The 8,513-nt window shown below is 37.6% G+C and overlaps 1 protein-coding gene across 1 annotated transcript in view; it reads left to right on the forward strand.

Annotated features, from left to right (window-relative positions):
- Positions 1–4,832, forward strand: part of STK31 (serine/threonine kinase 31) — a 101,349-nt gene extending 96,517 nt beyond the window's left edge. Inside the window, exon 26 of the transcript XR_011487683.1 lies at positions 4,735–4,832. The gene's annotated coding sequence lies outside the window, so the exon portion shown is untranslated. The remainder of the gene's footprint in view (positions 1–4,734) is intronic.
- The last annotated feature ends 3,681 nt before the right edge of the window (positions 4,833–8,513 follow it).

Raw genomic sequence — 8,513 nt, forward strand, 5'->3', positions numbered from 1 at the left:
TTGGTGGTCAAATGAGATAATGTAATATGAAAATTCTTCTCAAAGTATCCCTACCTTTTTATAGGTAGAAAATTACACGTTTCCCCTCCCTTTTTATTCTGTTTTCTCAAAAAGAGCAGATTAAACACAATTTAGTATTTTAGTAACTCTGATTCACCAGTTATTTGTATTGTAATACGGTAAGTGGTGCCCTCAGGAGCAGTTTGCTTATATAGGGCTATTTCTTATACATTAAATTATCTTAGAGTGTTCTTTTATGGTTTTATAGCTTGCTTTAGATGCCTCACCTTCACTGTAAAACATCACTTCTGGCTGTTATTAGTGTCTATGTCTAGCTTTATTATGTGCTACTCTTAATCTTCTGGGGAGAGAACCCAGAGGACTTTATTCATTAGAATTGCCTAAAAGCCAAGTAGATACAGGCTCTGAGAATTTAAGGACTCTATAATGAAGAATACATAGTCTTCCCTCATGTTAAATATTCCATAACTCCCAATATTTTTTCCTTCATGATATTTATTAAATGATGATATCATAGAAAAAGAATACATAGTCTTTGTTATTTCTGCAATTGTGTGTACTCACTGCATTGCTTAACTGTCTTCAATATGTTTCCCTGTTTGCATCTAGTTTTGAGGTCCTGTAGGCTTCCTTGGTGGTTCAGATGGTAAAGAATCTGCAATGCAGGAGATGAAGGTTCAGTCCCTAGGTTGGGAAGATACCCTGGAGAAGGGAATGGCTACCCACTCCATTACTCTTGCCTGGAGAATTCCATGGATAGAGGAGCCTGACAATCCATGGAGTCACAAAGAGGCAGACATGACTGAGTGACTAACGCTTTGAGGTCATACATGAACACTATTAACCTCATCATATTTCTTTAATATAAAACAAAAAGAATGTTGACAGTGCTAATTAAAAAGGCATTTGTTAGGATGGAGGTGAAAGTAAACAAGAGAAATAATGGAATGGCAAGAAAATGGGCACATGGGAAAATCATTTAACGGTAGATAAATTCTGAAGGTACAAGAGCAAATTCTGGAACATGTAAATGTCATGCCTGGGCAATGGGCAAAAGTAAGTAAGTATTCATGCACAAAGCTATTCACTGCAACTTTGCTGTAGCAGAAAAATACTGCAAACAACCTAACTATACAACAAAAGGAGATTGAGTAAATAATTATGATATATCCATGTAATGGAAAGCTATCAACATCTTAAAAAATGAAGATGCTCTTTGTGTACTGATATTGAATGGCCTTCAAGTTTATTTGTTGAGTTAAACAAAATCAAGATGCAGAAGAGCATTAATAGTATATTATCATTTCTGTAAGGAAAAGAATGAAAAATATAATCTTTTAGAAGTATAGAATATCTCTAAAAATATTTCTTTGATGTTACAATTGATACTACAGAAATAAAAAGGATCCTAAATCCTCTATGACCCACCTCCCAGAGTACTGGAAATAAAAGCAAAAATAAACAAATGGGACCTAATTAAACTTAAAAGCTTTTGCACAACAAAGGAAACTATAAGCAAGGTGAAAAGCCAGCCTTCAGAATGGGAGAAAATAATAGCAAACTAAGCAACTGACAAATAATCTCAAAAATATACAAGCAAATCCTGCAGCTTAATTCCAGAAGACAAACGACCCAATCAAAAAATGGGCCAAAGAACTAAACAGGCATTTCTCCAAAGAAGACATACAGATGGCTAACAAACACATGAAAAGATGCTCAACATCACTCAGTATCAGAGAAATGCAAATCAAAACCACAATGGGGTACCATTTCATGCTAGTCAGAATGGCTGCTATCCAAAAGTCTACAAGCAATAAATGCTAGAGAGGGTGTGAAGAAAAGGGAACCCTCTTACACTGTTGGTGGGAATGCAAACTAGTACAGCCACTGTGGAGCACAGTGTGGAGATTCCTTAAAAAACTGGAGATCGAACTGCCATATGACCCAGCAATCCCACTGCTGGGCATACACACCAAGGAAACCAGAATTGAAAGCGACATGTGTACCCCAATGTTCATTGCAGCACTGTTTATAATAGCCAGGACATGGAAGCAACCTAGATGTCTATCAGCAGATGAATGGATAAGAAAGCTGTGGTACATATACACAATGGAATATTACTCAGCCATTACAAGGAATACATTTGAATCAGTTCTAATGAGGTGGATGAAACTGGAGCCTATTATACAGAGTGAAGTAAGCCAGGAAGAAAGACACCAATACAGTATAGTAACGCATATGTATGGAATTTAGAAAGATGGTAACAATAACCCTATATGCGAGACAGCAAAAGAGACACAGATGTATAGAACAGTCTTTTGGACTCTGTGGAAGAGGGCGAGGGTGGGATGATTTGGCAAGATGGCATTAAAACATGTATATTATCATATATGAAATGAATCGCCAGTCCAGGTTTGATGCATGAAACAGGGTGCTTATGGCTGATGCACTGGGATGACCCAGAGGGATGGGATGGGGACGGAGGTGGGAGGGGGTGTCAAGATGGGGAACACATATACACCTGTGGCGGATTCATGTCAATGTATGGCAAAACCACTACAATACTTTAAAGTAATTCAGTTTAGTTCAGTTCAGTTGCCATTGGACTTCTAAATCAGAGGGAGTCATTCCCTCTGCTCTCCTCTCTCTTGGCACAACCAGAGGGCAACATGGACATTGTGTTCAATGGACAACAGTGGCAAAAGGGTTTAGTTTGGTGTGAGTGACCTATAATCATGGAACTTTCATTTTTTATTGGTAAAATTAGACAAAACACAACATCAGTATATAATTAAAGCCCAGGCAACAAGATAGTGATTATAAATTCATTTTAAAAACATGTATACAACATTTACCATGTGCCTCACTGCCAAATCCATAAAGTAAAAAATATATAAATATATATATATATATATATATATAGTTCAGTGGTTTCTAATCTTGAACATTAGAATCACTTGTAGATTTTTTAAAAAAATGCTGTTGTCTGATCAATGCCTGTAGACATTCTAACATAACTGGTCTGGGGCATTGAGATTTTTGTAAGTTCTCTGGTAAAGTTTGAGCTTCCCTGGTGGCTTGGTGGTAAAAAATCTGCCTGCTAAGCAGGAGACTCAGATTTGATCCCTGGATCAGGAAAATCCCCTGTAGATAAAAATGGCAACTCAGGCCATTTGCCATTATTCTTGCCTGGGAAACCCCAGGGACAGAGGAGACTGGCAGTCCATGGGGTCACAAAAGAGTCTGACATGTTAGCAACCAAACAATAACAAGTCAAATTTAGAAGCACTGCACTAATGTGCAGTAATGTTTGGAAACTACTGATATAGACTTTTTTAATCCTCTTGCAAAACATATTTTTTAATTCATACAACAGACATTTATTTGGACCTTCTGTGTGTCAAGCATAGGGATAAATGCCAGAACCTACTAAGGAACCAGATATTTATAAATACTTATCATTTGGCAAGCATCATTTATTATGGAATCCCAGAAGGAGGAAAGATTCTGCCAGAGAAGGTTTCAAGGAGGAGGTAAACTAGGTCTTGAGGAATGAATAGAAATTATCCAAATGAATGGGGAGAATATGGAGTGAGGAGAAATTGTATTTCTGGGGGGAGAGAATATGGTATAAAAACATTTAGGATATATTTGGTTAGGGTATGTATCGGAATATGGTATGAATGATCAGAGATAAAAATGGAAAAGCAGACTGGGATTTTGTGATGAGCCTCATTAGTTCAGGAGTTTGGAGTTTATTATGCTCAAGTTTTATGTCTGTTTAAATTTCTCCCAATGACACAGAAAAGTCTATGAGAGTGGATTTCTTATTAATAGTTCAGAAGCCAATGGAAATGTTTCATGGAGAGTGAGGATCAGATTTGTTTTTTGGAAAGATCACGTTGGTGATAGGATAGGGGGAGGACCAAGGACAGTGAAATGGAAGAGAGATGAAATGGTAGGATTAGAGAAGGATGAGTAGGTTCACAGGATATGAAAATGTCTTAGTCTGCTCAGGGTGCCATAACAAGATACCCAAGACTGGTTAGCTTAAACAGAAATTTATTTTCTCATAATTCTAGAGGCTAACAGTCCTTGATCAAGGTTCCAGCCAATGGGGTTTCTGCTTAAAGTCCATTTCTCAGATTATAGATGTCTGCCTTCCTGATGTGTGCTCACATGACTTCTTTTTGTGTGCTCTTGGAGAGAGGGGAGAGAGAGAGGGAGCTCCTTGGTGTCTCTCCCTAGAAGAGCACTAATCCTGTTGGATCAGGGCCCCACTCTTATGACCTCATTTATCCTTAATTACCTCTGTAAGGGTCCTATCTGCAAATATAGTTACATTGGGATTGGGAGTTCAGCATATGAATTTGTGGAGGGAGATAGTTTAGTCTTTAGCATAAGGTGTCTTTTGAGCCATCAATGACTATGACAGCACATGTGCTCTCTGTTCACAGTGAAGAAAAACAAACAGTTTGGTAATCTATCAGATTACCCTATCAATTGATTGGGAGTCTATCACCTATCAATTGAGTGACCCTGGAGAAATCTCTTAAAATCTTTTAGTTTTCTTACCTGTAAAATGAACATAATGTTTGAGAATTGCATGAGACAGTGGGGGTTTCTGGCCTTGGGTCTGCCAGGTGGTGAGTGATCAGAAATGGTTAGTTTTGCGTATTGGCATGTACTTGGCTGATTTGTGCTTTACTTCAGAGTCACCACCTACCAGCAAAAAAGGAGTAACTGTAGGATTCAATGCAAAAGAAAGCAAATCTACATCTTTCCCATGTGATTTCACAGAGTGTACTGCATTGAAGGGGATCCTGGACTGCCTTTACACATGTGAATATGGTATGTGAACTTTTTCTGTTCAAATACCTAATTTTCAACTCTTCATTATATTGTGGTCACCATTCTTGCTAGCCAAGTTCTCTATCTAATGTTTATGAGATGTTTTAAGTAAACATTAGGAAATAATGCAATGCAAAATATTGCTAATAGAAAACAGCAGGGGGAAGGAAAGAGGTCCTTTTAATTTTTATTACCAATCTAACTTTATTAAATTCCCAACTGAGACTAAGGTTATCTGGGGAAAACACAGAGAGAAAACCTGAACTAGTAACATGAACATTCTAAATAGTAGGTCAACTGGGGCTTTCTGTACTCTGAGGATTCTGTGAGTCTATCTTTCTTGACTGTAGTTACACATTAGCAGAATTTGAAATAGAAATAACAGCATATATCAATAACAGCACTATATTAGCTTCAGTCTTTTTAAAGATTTAAAAGTTATATGGTTTTTGTGTTTTTTTGTAATATATTAGGCTTGAATATAAGCATTTACAAACTCCCAAGGAGTATCTTTTATGTAAGTGGAACTGGGTATGTTTTCAAATTCCAGATACCCTCTGAAGGAGTCTCAGTTTGGTTTCTATTTTTGTCTTTTCACCGAAAAGATGAGTACAAATTACCTCCAGTAGGAATCTGTGTGCTTTAATCAGAGACCTGGAAACATATGTAGGGGAGGGGAAACAGAGGGCAGTTGCTTTCCTGAGCTGTTTCTTAAAAAATTTATTTTATTGAAATATAGTAGATTTACAATGTTGTGTTAGTTTCCAGTGTATAGCAAAGTGATTTATATATATATATATATATATATATATATATATACACACACATATATATACACACACACATGCATATACATATATATACATGTATACATATACATATATGTTTACATATACATACACACATATACACACACATGCTTTTTCATATTTTTCATTATGATTTATTACAGGATATTGAATATAGTTCCCTGTGTTATACAGTAGGACCTTGTCTCTATTCATTCTATATATAATACTTTGCATCTGCTTATCGCAAACTCCCCATTCATCCCCACCTTACCACTCTTCTCCCTTGACAACCACAAGTCTGTTCTCTAGGTTTGTGATCCTGTTCCTGTTTTGTGGATATGTTCATTTATGTCATACTTTAGATTTCATATATAAGTTATATCATATGTTTGTCTTTCACTTTCTTAGTTCGCTTAGTACGATAATCTCTAGATACATCCATGTTGCAGCAAATGGCATTGTTTTATTCTTTTGTGACTGAGTAGTATTCCATTGTACCTTCTTTATCCCATCAACTGTTGATGGACATTTAGGTTGCTTCCATGTCCTGACTATTGTAAGTAGTGCTGCTATGACCATTGGGGTGCATGCATCTTTTGAAGTATAGTTTTGTCTGGGTATATACTCAAGATTGAGATTGCCGAATCATATGGTGATTCTATTTCTAGTTTTTTTTGAGGAACCTCTCTACTGTTTTCCATAGTGACTGCACAAACTGACATTCCCACCAACAGTGTATGAGGGTTCCCTTTTCTTCATATCGTTTCCAGCATTTGTTCTTTGTAGGCTTTTTAATGATGTCTATTCTGACCAGTTGAGGTGGTACCTCATTATAGTTTTGATTTGCATTTCTTTGATAATTAGGAGTGATGAGCATATTTTTGTCTGTCTATTGGCCATGTTTTTGCCTTCTTTGAAGAAATGTCTATTAAGTTCTTCTGCCCATTTTTTGATTTGATTTTTTTTGTTGTTGTTATTGAGTTACATGAGCTGTTTGTATATCTTGGAAATTAAGCCCTTGTCAGTTGCATCATATCCAGATATTTTTTCCCAGTCTGTAAATTATCTTTTTATTTTGTTTATAGTTTCCTTTGCTGTACAAAGCTTATAAGTTTGATTAGGTCTCATTTGTTTATTCTTGCTTTTATTTCTATTGCCTTGGGAGACTGACCTAAGAAAACACTGATAAATTTTATGTCAGAGAATGTTTTGGTTATGTTCTCTTATAGGAGTTTCATGGTGCCACATCTTATATTTTCTTTAAGCCATCTAGAGTTTATTTTTGTGTAGGGTGTGAGAGTGTGTTCTAAATTCACTGACATAAAAGCAACTGTCCAACTTACAGATTGTGCAGTCCTAAGTGAAAACAGCTATCATTTTCATTTTGTAGAAGGAAAGGCAATAATAAAGACTCTAAAATTTAAAAAATAATGGTTACAATGGCTACTACCACAAGAATCCCAGCATGGCACAATTAGAGAGGGACCTGAGAATCACTTGTTCAATCTCCTTTCCTTTTAAGAATAAAAAAATGAAATGACTTGATCAAAGTCTAGCATAGTTTTTTAGGGAGCAAGTGTTAGGATCTACAAATACTAACTGATTTTTTTCCATGAAATGTGATATTTACCCCTGGGAAACTATTTTTCTTTTTAAAAACTAAAACAAACTCATCGTTTAAAAAATGTATCCTTTGACCTCTGTTGGGTGACTGATGAAAGAAAGTATCTTTTATGGACTGAATATTGTGTCCTTTCCAAATTCATATGCTGAAGGCTTAACTCCTAATGTGAAGGTATTTGGAGATGGGGCGTTTGGGAGATCTCGATCTGGATGAAGTCATGAGCATGGGCCTCTCCATGATGGGACTCCAGTTCAGTTCAGTTGCTCAGTCGTGTCCCACTCTTTGTGACCCCACGGATTGCAGCACGCCAGGCCTCCTCCATCACCAGCTCCTGGAGTCTACCCAAACTCATGTCCATTCAGTCAGTGATGCCATCCAACAATCTCACCCTTTGCCTCCCCTTCACCTCCCACCTTCAATCTTTCCCAGCATCATTGTCTTTTCCAATGAGTCAGTTCTTTGCATCAGGTGGCCAAAGTATTGGAGTTTCAGCTTCAGCATCAGTCCTTCCAATGAATATTCAGGACTGATTTCCTTTAGGATTCACTGGCTGGATCTCCTTGCAGTCCAAGGGACTCTCAAGAGTCTTCTCCAACACCACAGTTCAAAAGCATCAATTCTTTGGCACTCAGCTTTCTTTATAGTCCAACTCTCACATCCATACATGACTACTGGAAAAAACTATAGCTTTGACTTGACGGACCTTTGTTGATGATGGGACTGCTGCTGCTGCTGCTGCTGCTAAGTCACCTCAGTCATGTGCAACTCTGTGCAACCCCATAGACAGCAGCCCACCAGGCTCCTTTGTCCCTAGGATTCTTCAGGCAAGAACACTGGAGTGGGTTGCCATTTCCTTTTCCAATGCATGAAAGTGAAAAGTGAAAGTGAAGTCGCTTAGTCATGTCCGACTCTTAGCGACCCCATGGACTGTAGCCTACCAGGCTCCTCCGTCCATGGAATTGTCCAGGCAAGAGTACTGGAGTGGGGTGCCATTGCCTTCTCCAGATGATGGGACTAGAGCCCTGAGAAGAAGAGAGAGATCATGGTTCTCTCTCTCTTTCTTGCCGTGCACAGACACAGCTAGAAATGGTAATCTGAAAAACAGGAAGGGATCTCTAGCTGGGTGACTGAATTGGCTGGCACCTTGATCTTGGATTAATCATCTTCCAGAACTATGAGAAAATTTCTTTTGTTTAATAAGCCACTCAGGCTATGGTATTTTGTTA

This window comes from Odocoileus virginianus, chromosome 1, assembly GCF_023699985.2.
Source record: "Odocoileus virginianus isolate 20LAN1187 ecotype Illinois chromosome 1, Ovbor_1.2, whole genome shotgun sequence".
Classification (NCBI taxonomy): Eukaryota; Metazoa; Chordata; class Mammalia; order Artiodactyla; family Cervidae; genus Odocoileus; species Odocoileus virginianus.